The sequence below is a fragment of the Oryctolagus cuniculus genome, chromosome 6, assembly GCF_051225735.1.
Source record: "Oryctolagus cuniculus isolate XC-2025 breed Fujian yellow rabbit chromosome 6, ASM5122573v1, whole genome shotgun sequence".
Classification (NCBI taxonomy): domain Eukaryota; kingdom Metazoa; phylum Chordata; class Mammalia; order Lagomorpha; family Leporidae; genus Oryctolagus; species Oryctolagus cuniculus.
Genome location: NC_142872.1, coordinates 16,087,395 through 16,101,568, shown reverse-complemented (window position 1 = coordinate 16,101,568; position 14,174 = coordinate 16,087,395). Strand labels below are relative to the sequence as shown.

Below are 14,174 nucleotides of genomic sequence, written 5' to 3'. Positions count from 1 at the left end.
GACTAGAGCCTGGGGAGATTACTGACGGCATAAACAAGAGTGTCAAATTGTTAAGTCAACAACAGGAGTCACTGTGTACTTAGTTCTCATGTGGGATCTGTCCTTAATGTGTTGTCCAATGTGAAGTAATGCTATAACTAGTACTCAAACAGTATTTTACACTTTGTGTTTCTGTGTGGGTGCAAACTGATGAAATCTTTACTTAATATATACTGAATTGATCTTCTGTATATAAAGATAATTGAAAATGAATCTTGGCCGGCGCCGCGGCTCACTAGGCTAATCCTCCGCCTAGAGGTGCTGGCACACCGGGTTCTAGTCCCGGTTGGGGCGCCAGACTCTGTCCTGGTTACCCCTCTTCCAGGCCAGCTCTCTGCTGTGGCCCGGGAGTGCAGTGGAGGATGGCCCAGGTCCTTGGTCCCTGCACCCCATGGGAGACCAGGAGAAGCACCTGGCTCCTGCCATCGGATCAGCACGGTATGCCGGCCATTTGAGGGTGAACCAATGGCAAAAGGGAAGACCTTTTTCTCTCTCTCTCTCTCACTGTCCACTCTGCCTGTTGAAAAGAAAATGAATCTTGATGTGAATGGAATAGGAGAGGGAACGGGAGATGGGAGGGGTGTGAGGGGGAGGGAAATTATGGGAGAGGAAGCCATTGTAATCCATAAACTGTACTTTGGAAATATATATTTACTAAATAAAAAAATAAAAAATAAAAAAAGACTAAACAGCAAAAAAAAAAAATGCCTTGGAGAAATACAGTGATGAGAAAGGGAAGATGTCCAGCGTGCTACTGGGGATGGTGAGAATGAAAACTGGCACTCACCTTAACCAACTGTTCCATGTCTTCTGTGTGCTCTGCTTTGGCCCTGCCTGGCCACCCCTGCACGTGCTCTGGCGGCCATGGAGAGGCGCAGCCAGAATCTGCCATGCCGGATGCGTGTTTGAGTCATGCCGTGACACCTGTGATCAAGGAAGAATGGGTGATGTCCTGCCTCCAGCTGCTTTGCTGGGCTCCAGCTCTCCTCTGGGCATTGCTTGTTCTGAACACATGGGCGGGCACTGGAAACAGATGAGTGAGGCTGAATATTGAGAGAGGTGAAGGTCTGACATGTTCAAGGCAAACATGGAGATGTTTCAGTGGGAGGAAAAGTCCCATCCGCTACAGAGGCTGATGGACCCGTGACACGGGGAGCACTGAGTGGCCCAAATGTCACTTCAAGATGTGAGGTCGCTGGTGGTGAAAGCAATGCACTGAACACAGCAGCTGTGAGCCTGCCGAGGCCAGGGGAACAAGATGGCTGCCTGGGGAACAAGATGGCTGCCAGGGGAACAAGATGGCTGCCTGGGGAACAAGATGGCTGCCAGAGGAACAAGATGGCTGCCAGAGGCACAAGATGGCTGCCTGGGCGCTAAGCACAGCACCAAAGAGAAATCGCCATAGGGGATAATGCAAGGAAGAGAGAGATTTAGAATGCATCGGTGGCAGAAGATGTATTTTAACTAGCATTCCGAGCCTGAAGCCTATAGCCCTGTGTGCTGTTCTGTGCAGGACAGGTGGTGCACACCTCCTTTGGAAGTTTCATGTTCAGTGACCCTAAAGAAATTTTTCTCTGGTGGCCTGCCTTAAGGAAGGCTTTGCCAACACCCCTAGTAAGGACAGATGCCAAAACATTTGCCAAAGTATTGGAGAGTTAAAAAAAAAAAAGTTGGGGCCGGCGATGTGGCGCAGCAGGTTAACACCCTGACCTGAAGTGCCGGCATCCCATATGGGCACCAGTTCAAGTCCCAGCTGTTCTTCTTCTGACCCAGCTCTCTGCTGTGGCCTGGGATAGCAGTAGAAGATGGCCCAAGTGCTTGGGCCCCTGCATCCATGTGGGAGACCTGGAAGAAGCTCCTGGCTTCAGATCGACACAGCTCTGGCCATTGCGGAGTGAACCAGCGGATGGAAGATCTCTCTCTCTCTCTGCCTCTCTTTCTGTGTAACTCTGACTTGCAAGTAAATAAATAAATATTTCAAAGAAAAAAAAAAAAAGTCTTGTTGGTTGAAAACGCCATTTATGTATCGGCTAACCTTGGGGAGTGTCTCACCCATGACCTCTATGAGAGTTTATGGAACTAGAGAATCAAAGGCACCCAACTCAATATCTGCAAACCCCATGAAGCAGCAGATCCAACGGCGGACTCCAAGTCACTCTGACATGTGAAAGCAGCCGGGCATACATCAGGCGAGGTATCAGAGAAAGCAGAGAGAAAGTCGGGTAGTCACAGCCTTCCTTGGCCTTCGCAATGGAAGAAAGGCCGGGAAATCTGAGGCGTGCATTTCTCAGTGTGTTCACAGCACGCGGATGCTCTCCGTCACACAGGGAAGTTAGGGAGGCCTGGTTTCCATGTAGTCTTCAAAAGGAATTTATTGAGACGCTGCTATGTACCAGACACCAGGCTGGGGCTTGGGAGGAAACTGCAAATGACACAACATGAGATAGAAGACACAGGTATCTCCATAACGTCAAAGACGTGCATCTAAAAAGAGACACCATGCTTTCGTGTGATTTACATTAAATTTTCAAAATGACCCAACATGGATTGTTGTGAAGAATAATAGAAATGTAATAGTGTGGAAGGTGCCCAGGATTTGGGTGAGGATTAAAGGTAGGCTGTGCCTTTAATTGAAAGAGCACGTCAGAGGAAGAGTATAAGGAGTCTTCAAAACTGTTCATGAAAAACGCATTTTCTGAAAAAACTACGCAGGGGTTAATTGAAAATTCTTACACCCAAGTAAACTTCATTTGATTTTTTTTCTACCAACTTGTTTTTAAAATACCTTCTCATCTGAAAAGGAAAATGGTGAATTCAGATTTGAATAGGCCTCTCTGGTATGCATAGCTCTCTGCAAAATAATACAACGACCTGAACTGCACTTGCTTTTTTTCCATTACCGTCATCGCCTTGGCTGTTACAACACACAAGTAGTAGATGGACAAGGAAACAAGAACAACACCACAAGTGACTTGACTGTATTTTTAATAAAGATTTATTTATTTGAAATAGTTAAAAGGGAGAAGGAGAGACAGAGAAAGAGAGAGATGCCTTCTGCTGGTTTACTCTCCAAATGGCCACAATGGCTGAACCTGGGCTGATGTGAAGCCAGGGACCAGGAACCATGTAGAGGGGTCTCCCACTTGGGTGTGGGGACCCAAATATTTGGGCCACACTCTGCTGCTTTCCCAGGTGTGTTATCAAGTGGCTAGATGGGAAGTGGAGCAGCCAGGACTTGAACTGGCGCTCATATGGGATGCCAGCACCCCAGGTGGCAGCTTAATCCGCTTGGCCACAGTGTCCACTGACCCCTAACTGTATTTTCAAAAGAAGTGTTTGGGACATCAGAGAATTTTACACGTGTGCCAGACATCCAGACTTCCTGCTTTTATTTGATCTGCATCTTTCCCTCCATCCGTGTTACCTACATATAACTTCTGAGCCCCGGAACCCGCACAGGTTCAGTTCCTGAGTTGATGCCCATGTGGGTGACCCTCGTGGCTTGCTGATTGTCCTAAAGCTCCCTTCCCTGCATGGGAAATGTGGCTGATAGTGCCTCACCCACGTGGTTGAGGAGAGGAGTAACAGGACCTTGTACATGAAAAGCTCACACTGGAGCCTAAGGCAGCCAGTGCTGTTTATATATAATCTATTTCTCCCTCTACTCTTGTTTTTCTCCTGTTCCTTAAGCTTTTTTGTTTCCAACTCCCACACCCCTGGACCCTGTTCACTTTCCTAGGAAAGGTTCACAGAGCAGATTTCCGGAAGAAACGCTTTGTGTTGATCTGTATTGCAGTCTTGGTGCTGTTGCTTATTACCTGTGAGTTCTTGTAAAATTCCTTGACCTTCCTAAGTGTCCCCAACCATAAATTGCAGATGTTAATAATGTGCTTAATCAGGCATGGTTAAAAAAAAAAATGAGGGGAGTTTTATGGGTGTTGGGTACTCTGTTTGCTCCTCTAAGCTGACTCTTCCAGCTTCACACTCTTGCAGGTCGCTGGCATTTATTAAATAACTCAGGGAGCCACCTTGCCCTGGTGTGGCTTGGCACGGCACGGCTTAGCCAGAAGTCACCAAGAGGATTTCAAGAAGACGCAGGAGCGTGGTTAGGGTTCCCAGTTCTCTCCCTGTTGGCACTTTGTTTTTTCAGTGCAACAGTCTATTGAGGCCTTGATACGTAGGTTTTGGTAAAGAGGCTTTTGTCCCCCTGAGTTCTGACAGCCATCCTCTCCCATGATGCTTTAAACCCGGGGTGGTCCAGGCTCCTCACTGTGGGCAGTGCTGCATTGCACAATCAGAGGAAACAGTACAAATTATGCATGCATTACTCTTAGCTGGTTTTCCTAAAACAACCAACCCTACACACACCTTTGTAAGCAGCTGCTTATTAAATTCTCCTGGTTTACCCCAGTGTGAGCCTGCCATTTTGGCCTTCCAGGGTCCCCACCGCTACAATGTGTCAAGTCCCTGGCTGCCTGGCTCCGAACCAATGAGACTTTGCCCTAAAAGCAATGCCCACCAGTAACTTCCTCAAACTTTGGCTGGCTTGACGGTACCATTCACAGCAAATGTCAAACTTTACTCTTGATGAACTGACTCTGGACAATCCTATGGAGCCTCTGAAAAACAATAGTCCCCAAAGTAGACAAACCTACATCCAAATAAATGTAATCTGTAGGAAGTACAATTTGGGTTCCCTGTTCCTATGCATTGCCCACTCTGTGTACTGCCAATTGCAACATTTCCTTGTTCATTGTGCTGTGTTTTGGACAAATGTCAAGTCCTCCAACACACAGAGGAGATGTGCCAATGGGACAGAGAGTAGAGTTCATTGGATATTGTAGGTCTGCAAAATACACCTCACTCAAAGAGTTTTTCTCATAGGCACTGGTTAGATGTTTGGGTACAGTGACTGCAATGCCAACTCAAAGTAGATAAAACTCTGTTAAAACAGTATTGAGAAATTCAGTAAGGTTCTGCATGCAATATCAAGTACTAGATTTATCCTCTTATTTGTAAATACCTGCATCTCTTTTAGTTGAAAATGCAAACTGTTCATATGTTGCAGTACAAGAAATATGATGGGTTATCAATCTGATAGCTGCCAATGAAGCAAGAACTGTTGGTTTCTTTTAGGTGGCACACAGCAATTTTCTTACATTTTTCCTGTGTCCTTGGCTTTTTCCCACATCTTACAGCTTCTTTCTTGTGTTTTTGTTCTTTTTTTTTTTTTTTTGACATGCGGAGTGGACAGTGAGAGAGACAGAGAGAAAGGTCCCCCTTTCTGTTGGTTCACCCCCCAAATAGCCACTACGGCTGGCGCACTGTGCTAACAGGAGCCAGGTGCCTCCTCCTGGTCTCCCATGTGGGTGCAGGGCCCAGGCACTTGGGCCATCCTCCACTGCACTCCCGGGCCACAGCAGAAAGCTAGACCGGAAGAGGAGCAACCAGGACAGAATCCGGCGCCCCAACCGGGACTAGAACTCAGGGTGCCAGCGCCGCAGGCGGAGGATTAGCCTAGTGAGCCGCGGTGCCGGCCTGTTCTCTGTTTTTTGAAGCAGGCTTTTGCTAAGCTTCATGTTCGATTAGCCTCATCCAAAATACCACATCTTTGTAATTTAGGTCCTTCAGTATATGCAAGATGTGAACATCAAGGTGCTGTTTCCATAGCGCTTGACAGGGCATGTTGTAAGAGGACTTTTAGAATTCTAATTATTCTGCATTTTGAGAAAAGTCCACACTTAGAGCACTGCCACTTTAGGTGTAAGCTGTATATTTAACTCATCAACACCAGTGGGCTCAGTGTGGTGTTTCTTTTATACACTGGATAGGAGCCGTTGACTCGGGTGTTCTGTTGCCTTCTTTATCTGTTCCACAATTATTTTTGCCTGTCTGTTGTAAGAGCTGCAGGTCTGACTGATACAGATCACAAAGTACTGATGTCTCTGTTTTGTTGAAAGTTGGCAACCTCTGCTCTTGGCTCCTCTTGGACGCAAGTCCCTGTGACTGAGAGCCTTACTCCTCCAGTGCCTCTGAGAAGCCACATCCCTCCTCTCGTCCATAGCGAAGCTGGCACACAATAGAGGTCACAGGCCCCAATTCTTCCTTCAGGAGGAGCGCAAGGCGGGTGACTTGCACCCTGGGAAGCTGTGAGGTTTGTCTGGGAGGCTATTCTGATGCTTGGCTGACGCTGACAGATGGAGTAGGGCCAGGAGGAAAGGCATGACTTTTTTTTTCAGTTTGAAGTTCAGCAGTTTTTCTTTTTTCTTTATTTCCATCCGTGCTTACCGAGCAGACTCAAAGGGGAAGAACAAGTGGCAGTAGGAAGACCTCTTAGCCTCTTTCTGCGGCTCTCACCTTCTGGCACTGCCAGCATTGATCGGTGCCTCCAGTGTGGGGCTGTGCAGCAGCCATTACAGGTTTCCAGCAACGTGCAGTCAGGAAATTTCTCGAGGGGGCTGGACCAGTTCTTGGTAGATAACCACAGCGCATAAGCTTTGCGACCAAACTGACAGACTTGGAGGAATCATTAAAGACAGTGTATAAGACAACATCATATCGCCAAAGGCACAGATACTGTGACTTTAAAATTCCTCACTATTAGACTGCTAACCCAGCGAGTCACATAGGTAATACATTTTAAAATATGCATTCTTTCATTTGCAAGAAGAAGAATAGTCTCTATTGCTTTGGATAGTAGCCAATATCTAAAGAAGGCAGTATCTGGGTACCACCTTGTTTAGTGAACTCTGGAGTTGTTAGGTGCCAACCTGTACACAGAGAAGGGAAATTCAATATTAAGGTGATTCTTTTTAATCCACCTTCATTTCCCACTGCAAAAACTGTTAGAAATCCTGTTAAGAGTAATATACTAAGTCTTTCTGAAGTCTGATCTTGGTGAACCCCACTCCCTAGTTTCGAAAGAACCTGTGTGTTTTGTTGGGGGACCATTCTTGCCCATAAGGAAGTTGAGGGTTATCACACAAACACATGGGCTCAGTAACAAGAATGGCTTTGGCCAAGTGTGTTATCTGCTGAACACATTTTGTATGAATAGAAGTCGAGTTGATCATGTTGATTCAGTGAACAGAGAGCAGAGTTTGCAGTAAGCAGGGGTTGCAAATCCTGACTTAGCTTCTGGTTAGTGATTGGGTCTGTAGCATGTGACTTGAGTGGAGTGCCATCTTCGTCATCAGTAAAACAGGTGATAATAACGTGAGAATTAGCAATACGCCTACCAAGCTAAATTGGCAAGTGGAGTTTGCCTAATAGACAGTTATCCTGACAAACTACATTTTGCATAGCCTTTGTTACAGTATGCAGTTAAAAAAAATTGTTCAAAATCGGAGGAAAATATTCCAGTCAATCAATCTGGAATCTTCTCATCTTCTCCCCTGCAGTATCGTCCCAGGTTTCTCAGCCCATCTGCTAGCTTATTCTACTTGGGAACAGCTTGATTTCCTCTGCCAAATTAACACTTGCACCGTGACCAGGCATTTTTTCTGACCCATTCCTGGAACAGAGAATTCAACCTGTCCTCACACTCTGTCCTGCAGAATGGGGGTCTCTGCCTTCCTGCTAAAAGGAATCAGAGCGAGAACTTGGTGACCTCATTTTTCTTCTACTTATCCAACTTTGGTCAATATTCTTCATCTTTGATTAGCAGTTAGGTTATTTTACAACTTAATTCTACAGTGAAAGCATAAATGGCTTCTCTTTACAATTATTGACTTACTGATATTATTTGAAAGGTACAGAAACACAGAGTGACAGAGAGAGCCCTCTGATCTCTCTGCTGGTTCGATTCCCAAATGACTGCAACTGCTAGGACTGGGCCAGGGCAACATTGTGAGCTAGGAGCCCAGTCTGGCTGTCTCTTGTGGATGGCAGGGACCCAGCCACCTGAGACATCACACTGCCTCCCGCAGTGTGCCTTGGCAGGAACTTAGAATCAAGAATGGAGCCAGGATTCAAAACAAGCCTTCTAATATGGGATGCAGGTGTCGTAAGTGAATCTTAGTCATTAGGCTAAATGCTTGTCCTAGAATGAATACATTTTTACAGATAATCATCTAATAATGGCCCCATACTTTGTAGCCTGGCTTTCTGGTCCTTGGGGGTCCAGGCCTGTGGGCCACATTGACCATGGCCAAGTGATTAATGTCTCTATCAGGTTTCCCGCCTGAAGAGGGAGTATAAAAATACCATCTCACTCTTAGAGTTATGGTGAAACTTGGTGAGTTAATTATACAGAAGAGCTTAGAACAAATAGAGCATGTCATAGACATGCCAACTGTGATTGCCCAAGGAGTTCTTTTTTGGAATCTATTTCATGTTCACTTTTGTGCAAAGGAGAAAAAGAGGTGAAAATGGCTTAGTCCACAAAATGTAGCCTAATCCCTCACCTCTCTCCTGGCCCTGCTGGCCCTGTGCTTTCGAGAAGGTGACTCTTAAATTAGTTCTTTTTATTTGATGAGTTACCTTGGGAGCTTTTTCCCCATTTCTCCATCAAAAACTCAAAAAAATAGCCTTTGAAAGTGTGCTGAGTCTCTGACAGCATCGTGAATGTCACAGGCAGTCCTCCTCTCCCCTGAGAGAGGCCCAAAGCCCAGCACACTCTCCTCCGACTTCATACACAGGAGGAAGCAGAAGGAAGTCAGATGTGGCCAGAACACTGGGCAGCAGCGACTGGAAGCACTGAGAGCTTGTGAAGAGTGCTTGAGTCCCAACCCTTTTGTGCTCTGTCTCCTGGCATCATTTCCTCTTTGCTTGCAGAAATTTAATAAGTGTATTGGAAAGGCAGAATTACAGAGAGAGAGAGAGGTGGAGGAGGGAGAGAGAGGGAGAGATTGTCCATTTGCTGTTTTACTCCCCAAATGACGGCAATGGTCAGGGCTGGGCCAGGAAGCCAAGAGCCTGGAACTCCATCTAGGTCTCTTATGTGGGTGCAGGAGCACAAAGACAGGTCATCTTTGCTCTTCCAGGTGCATTAGCGGGGAGCTGTATCAGAAGTGAAATAACTGGTGCTGTGGCTCTCTAGGCTAATCCTCCGCCTGCGGCGCCGGCACACCGGGTTCTAGTCCCGGCTGGGGCGCCAGATTATGTCCCGGTTGCTCCTCTTCCAGTCCAGCTCTCTGCTGTGGCCTGGGAAGACAGTGGAGGATGGCCCAAGTGCTTGGGCCCTGCACCCGCATGGGAGACCGGGAGGAGGCACCTGGCTCCTGGCTTCGGATCGGCTCAGTGCCTGCCGTAGCGGCCATTAGGGGAGTGAAGCAACGGAAGGAAGACCTTTCTCTCTGTATCTCTCACTGTCTATAACTCTACTTGTCAAATAAAAAAAATTTTTTTAAAAAAGTGAAGCAGCTGGGATTCAAACCAGCACATACATGGGATGGCAGTGCCAGAGGTGGCAGCTTACGCCTTTGCAACTGCAGTGCCAGCCCTTCTTGCTCGAGGTTCCAACCTTCCTGGGAAGCTTTGGTGACACTGATTTGCCAACCTGTGCTTTTCTCTAGGTCTCAGGACCTTGGTGACTGCAGGTGAGCTAGATACATTTGATTTTTTTTCCATAAAACTTTATCATTTTAATGACTTACCAACATTTAAAATTACTGACCTCTCAGTTAAAGGTTTGGTCTTAACTTCTCTTGACAATTGTGTGCGAAATTGAGCCCTGACTGCCTGTAACTCATTGTGGCCACATCATATAGGCAGGGCCAGAGAAAGCCAGTATCCCACTCCTTGCTCTCTCAGACAGCCCACCTGTGCACTCACTGATGCAGCCTACAGTGGCCCTCAGAGAGTCTCACAGTTGGCCACTATCCCAGGGAGAAGCGTCATTTCCCTTGATGGGCTTTTCTTTGACTTTGTCTTCATCTCCTTCCTCTTTCTGTTCATCTCTTCTGACAACTGAGTAGCTCTAAGAGGCCTGATCAAACTCTGGGCTTGAGGAAAGATGCCAGTTTTGGGATCCAAGGTAGAAAAGTCCCCAGGTACAACAGCTGTAACAGGTGAGCCAGGCAGCACAGAAGCCAACATAAGGTTAGCCACAAGAACTGCCTCTCGTGTCCTTGTGTTGTCACATGTGTCAGCCTTCACTGGAGAAGAGTTAGAAACCTTTGATTTCCAACAGCACCATGCTCTTCAGAACCTGTTCTTACTGAAATCCTGTAAACATTCCTGCCTCATTCATTACCTAATACCAATTATTTACTGTTGGTTCCATCCTTAGACATGGCACCACATCCTCCATCCCACTGCCTGCAATACTGACTTCCAAAGAGCTTTTCTTCTTTTATTTCTTGTATTTATGTATTTTATAATTCATTTGAGGGAGGGAGAGAGAGAGAGACACCACTCCTATCTGCTTGTTTGCACCTCAGTTGCTCACGAGGCTGAGGCTGGGGGTCAGGGCTGGGGCCAGGAGCCAGGAACACAATCCGGGTCTTCTGTGTTAGGTAGCAGAAATCCAGTGCATTGAGCCATCACAGCTGTTTGCCAGGGCCTTCACTGGCACCAAGCTGGAGTAGGACACAGAGCCAAGACTCCAACTCAGGTCTTCCAATGTGGAGTGTCCACAGCTTAACTGATAGACTGAGTGCCAACTCGCTCCAGTGACCCTTTGAAAAGTTGCTATAGAGCTTTGCTGTTGATGACCACATTGCAGGTTTGTTTGTCCAGAGTATTCAGGAAAGTAGAGGTGCCATTTTGTTTCTGCCATACAAAATGTACAGTTCAGAAGCCTAGAATGCTGCATCTCCCAGTAATGTCTCTGTAGACAACAGTAACACCATTTTACTCAAGTGATTGCTTGCACTGTAGACTGCTCTGTGTCCCACAACCTGTGAGGACAGTGGGCCCACAGTGGGGTGAAAAGAGTGGTCCCATTCTTTAGCAAAGACACAAGACAGATTCAATTACTTGAGCCACATCAATCAGACGTAGCAGAAGTAAGAGGATCTGGCTGGAAGGACCCGTTGGTCTGCCCTGCACAGAGCTAAGTCCCTCAGAACTGGGACAGAAGTGGGTATGCTGACTACACTGCTTGCCACTTGCGGGACTATGAGCAGTGAAAGTAACTCCTCCTGCAGTAGCTCTTCAGCACTTGGGAGTGCTGTGGGCTGCAGGTGGCCTATGGTGGAGACTCAGAAAACGGCCATGTGGGCACTGAAGCACCATTTTCACCCAAAAGTCAGTGGTACGTATTGGCAGACGAGAACCCTGAAATAATCCTAGGTATGACACAGGTAAGCACTTGGCAGCCAGTCAGCCCTGTTCTCCAAGGTCCCACCAGGGAATGCCAGGCCTGCCAGTGGGGACAATTGGCTTTTCTGCGCCATCCCAAGTCTTTGTCCTAAACACAGGGATGTCTCGTAGATGAGGGTCCTGGAACTCCTTGGGTGCCTGTGGCTAGACCTTGGTCAAGGTGGTGTGTGGGTGACCGTGGTGGGAGAGCACCCTGAAAGCAGACAACGTGGACCAGGGTGGGGTCCACACTGCCCCAGATCAGCCTCAGAGCTTCCAGCTTCCCACCCCAAAAGTGCCCCTGTGCTATCTGGCCCAAGATGCTAAAGGAATACCTCTTGCCTGAGTCTGAGTGTGATACTGGCCATCAGGGACCCCTCTGGAGGCATTTCTAAGTCTCTTTTGGGTGAGGCCAATATGTGTCAAAACTTTATTTTCTGGTTGGTGGTCATCTTGGTAAACCTGTGCCTTGGCACTTTTCTCTTGGACACTCATTGCTGTCATTAATAAGGATTCTCTTCCCTCTTACTGTTGGAAATTTTATATAGTCAAGTTCCCTTGTTCTTTGTTCTTTTGTTTAAAGAATTATTTATTTGGTGCCAGTGCTGTAGTATAGTAGGCTAAGACTCTGCCTGTGGCACTGGCATCCCATATGGGCGCTAGTTCAACTTCCGGCTGCTCCGCTTTGGATAGAGCTCCCTGCTTGGAAACCAGTAGAAGATAGCCTAAGTGCTTGTGCCTCTGCACCAGCATGGGGGACTTGGAAGAAGCTACTGACTCCTGGCTTTGGATCAGCCCAGGTCTAGTCATTGTGGCCATTTGAGGAGTGAACCAGTGGATGAAAGAACTCTGTCTGTAACTCTGTTTCTCAAGTTAAGTAAATAAATAAATATTTTATTAAAATATATTGAATTTTTAAGAAATATATTTAAAAAGATTTTTTAAAAAAATATTTATTTACAGAGAGAGAGAGAGTTCTTCCATCAGCTGGTTCACTTGCCAGATGGCTACAACAGCCAGAGCTGTTGCCTCCGTGCCAGGAGGCCAAAGCTAGGAGCCAAGAGCTTCATCCAAATCTCCCCAGTGAGTGCAGGGGCACAAGCTCTTGGGTCATTTCTGCTGCTTTCCCAGGTGCATTAGCAGGAAGCTGAATCCAAAGTGGAACAGCTGAGACTTGAACCGGTGCCCATATGGGATGTAGGCATTGTCGGCACCAGCGAAACGGTGTGGCTTAACAAACATTGTCATAGAACCTTGAGAATAGAGAAGGGAATTGCATCATGTGGAAGGCGCAGGGAGAAAATGAAGGGGAAAGTTTTCTGTAGGAAATCCTACTGTTGGCATTCGTGGGCCATCCCCAACAGCAAGGGTTTTTTGTGACCATTCACTTCATGAGATAAAGTCAGCACATGATAGGTACCCAGCGGCTGAATATTAGTTAATGTAAGATAAGGTATTCAGACAGCTGCCTTACAGTGGGAGAGTATTGGACTCCATACGTTCTACCCTGGAGCTTATATCTTACCACAGGAGCATGGAGTCTCATGGGCCCGAAGGGCCATTCTCAGACCCTCCACAACCGGCTCAGTTCCATCCACCAGGAAGGTAACCACTTAAGTTATTGTCCATAGACATTTAAGGCTCAGTTCCTGGTTCCAGAGTTAGATCTCAGCTTCACCCTTAAACCAATGCCCTTTGGAGATCATTGGTCCCCCCAGAGAAGCATTTTCCTAAGCAGAATTCTAGCAGCACAAATTTTGAAAATGGATTTTCTTGCCTTGCCTTTCCTCGTCTGCCATCCAGTGTTTGCATTGCCAGGCAGGATTCAAGGGTCAACTTCCCGGACTCCTCTAACCAACCAGCAACCTCGGAAAGCAGTGTGTATTTCCTAAGCAAATGGCCCCTCTGGGATAGAGTAGAGAGTTGATCTGACTCCTTCCTTTCTGTTCCTCTTTTTGGAAAAGTAAGCACTTGGCTGGGCTTTGCTAACTGTTCACACCCTGTTCCTCATCCTAGTGTTGATGGCCAGCTCAGGACCCTGGCCATCTCTACATCTTTCTCCACTGTGGAAACAAGACCAACATAACCAACATGCATTGTCAGTTAGTCTGTGAAAGCATTACATTTTTAGTTTAACTATCAACTGGTAAAGTAGTTTTCATTTTGTAAAAATCATAATTATCTATAATTCACAACTATCTGCATGTTTTGACTATTCTATGGGTGATAAATGCTGAGTCTGAATCAGGATTTAAGCTGAATTTACTTTTAATTTACATATAGTCATAGTTAAGAAGACCTATTTAGAAATTCATATCTTGGCCAAAATCAAATTCTAGAATTCATATTGATTCTCAATAAGGTAAGGATAAATTTATTCTTTTCTTCAAAAATATATATTCTTATGGATTTCTGTGATTCATTGTGAATAAATAACCATCCTACTTAATATCATTTAAAGGAAATCCAACTGCAAAATAAATGAATTTATTATTTACATTGACAACTAAGATAGGAAATTGATTCATTTCAGTTGGGCCTCTCAGCATTACCTTTGCTTAGTTTTAAGGAAGACCAGAAAGACCAAAGGCATTGTTGAGGTTAGCAGGAAGTTCTGTGTAATTAAATAAATCATGTGATCTTCTGTGTATCTACTAAAAGAAAGGCACAATACCGAGGTATCTACGGACCCACACTGCTGGTAACCTTGTGTGGAAGAGGGTGATGATTTTGAGAGTTATAACTGGTAATGGCCTTTGAATGCAGCCTCCACAGGTCTTGAAGTCCCCAGTGCACATAAGGTTCGGCCCTGTCCAGATGGGGAGTGATAAGGACGCTGCGAAGAGAGCAGGTCATTGTTGGGCAGCTGCCAGAAACTTGCCGCAGAGTGA

The 14,174-nt window shown here is 46.2% G+C and overlaps 1 long non-coding RNA gene across 2 annotated transcripts in view; it reads left to right on the top strand.

Annotated features, from left to right (window-relative positions):
• The window catches only part of LOC149126034 (uncharacterized), a 155,505-nt gene that overhangs the window by 56,423 nt on the left and 84,908 nt on the right, over positions 1-14,174 (top strand). The window contains exon 3 of one of the 2 annotated variants that reach the window (XR_016235301.1): positions 4,033-4,631. The exons of the other annotated variant lie outside the window; for it this stretch is intronic. This is a non-coding gene — a long non-coding RNA (uncharacterized LOC149126034). Of the gene's footprint in view, positions 1-4,032; positions 4,632-14,174 lie in introns of those variants that run through there. 2 annotated transcript variants of the gene reach the window in all.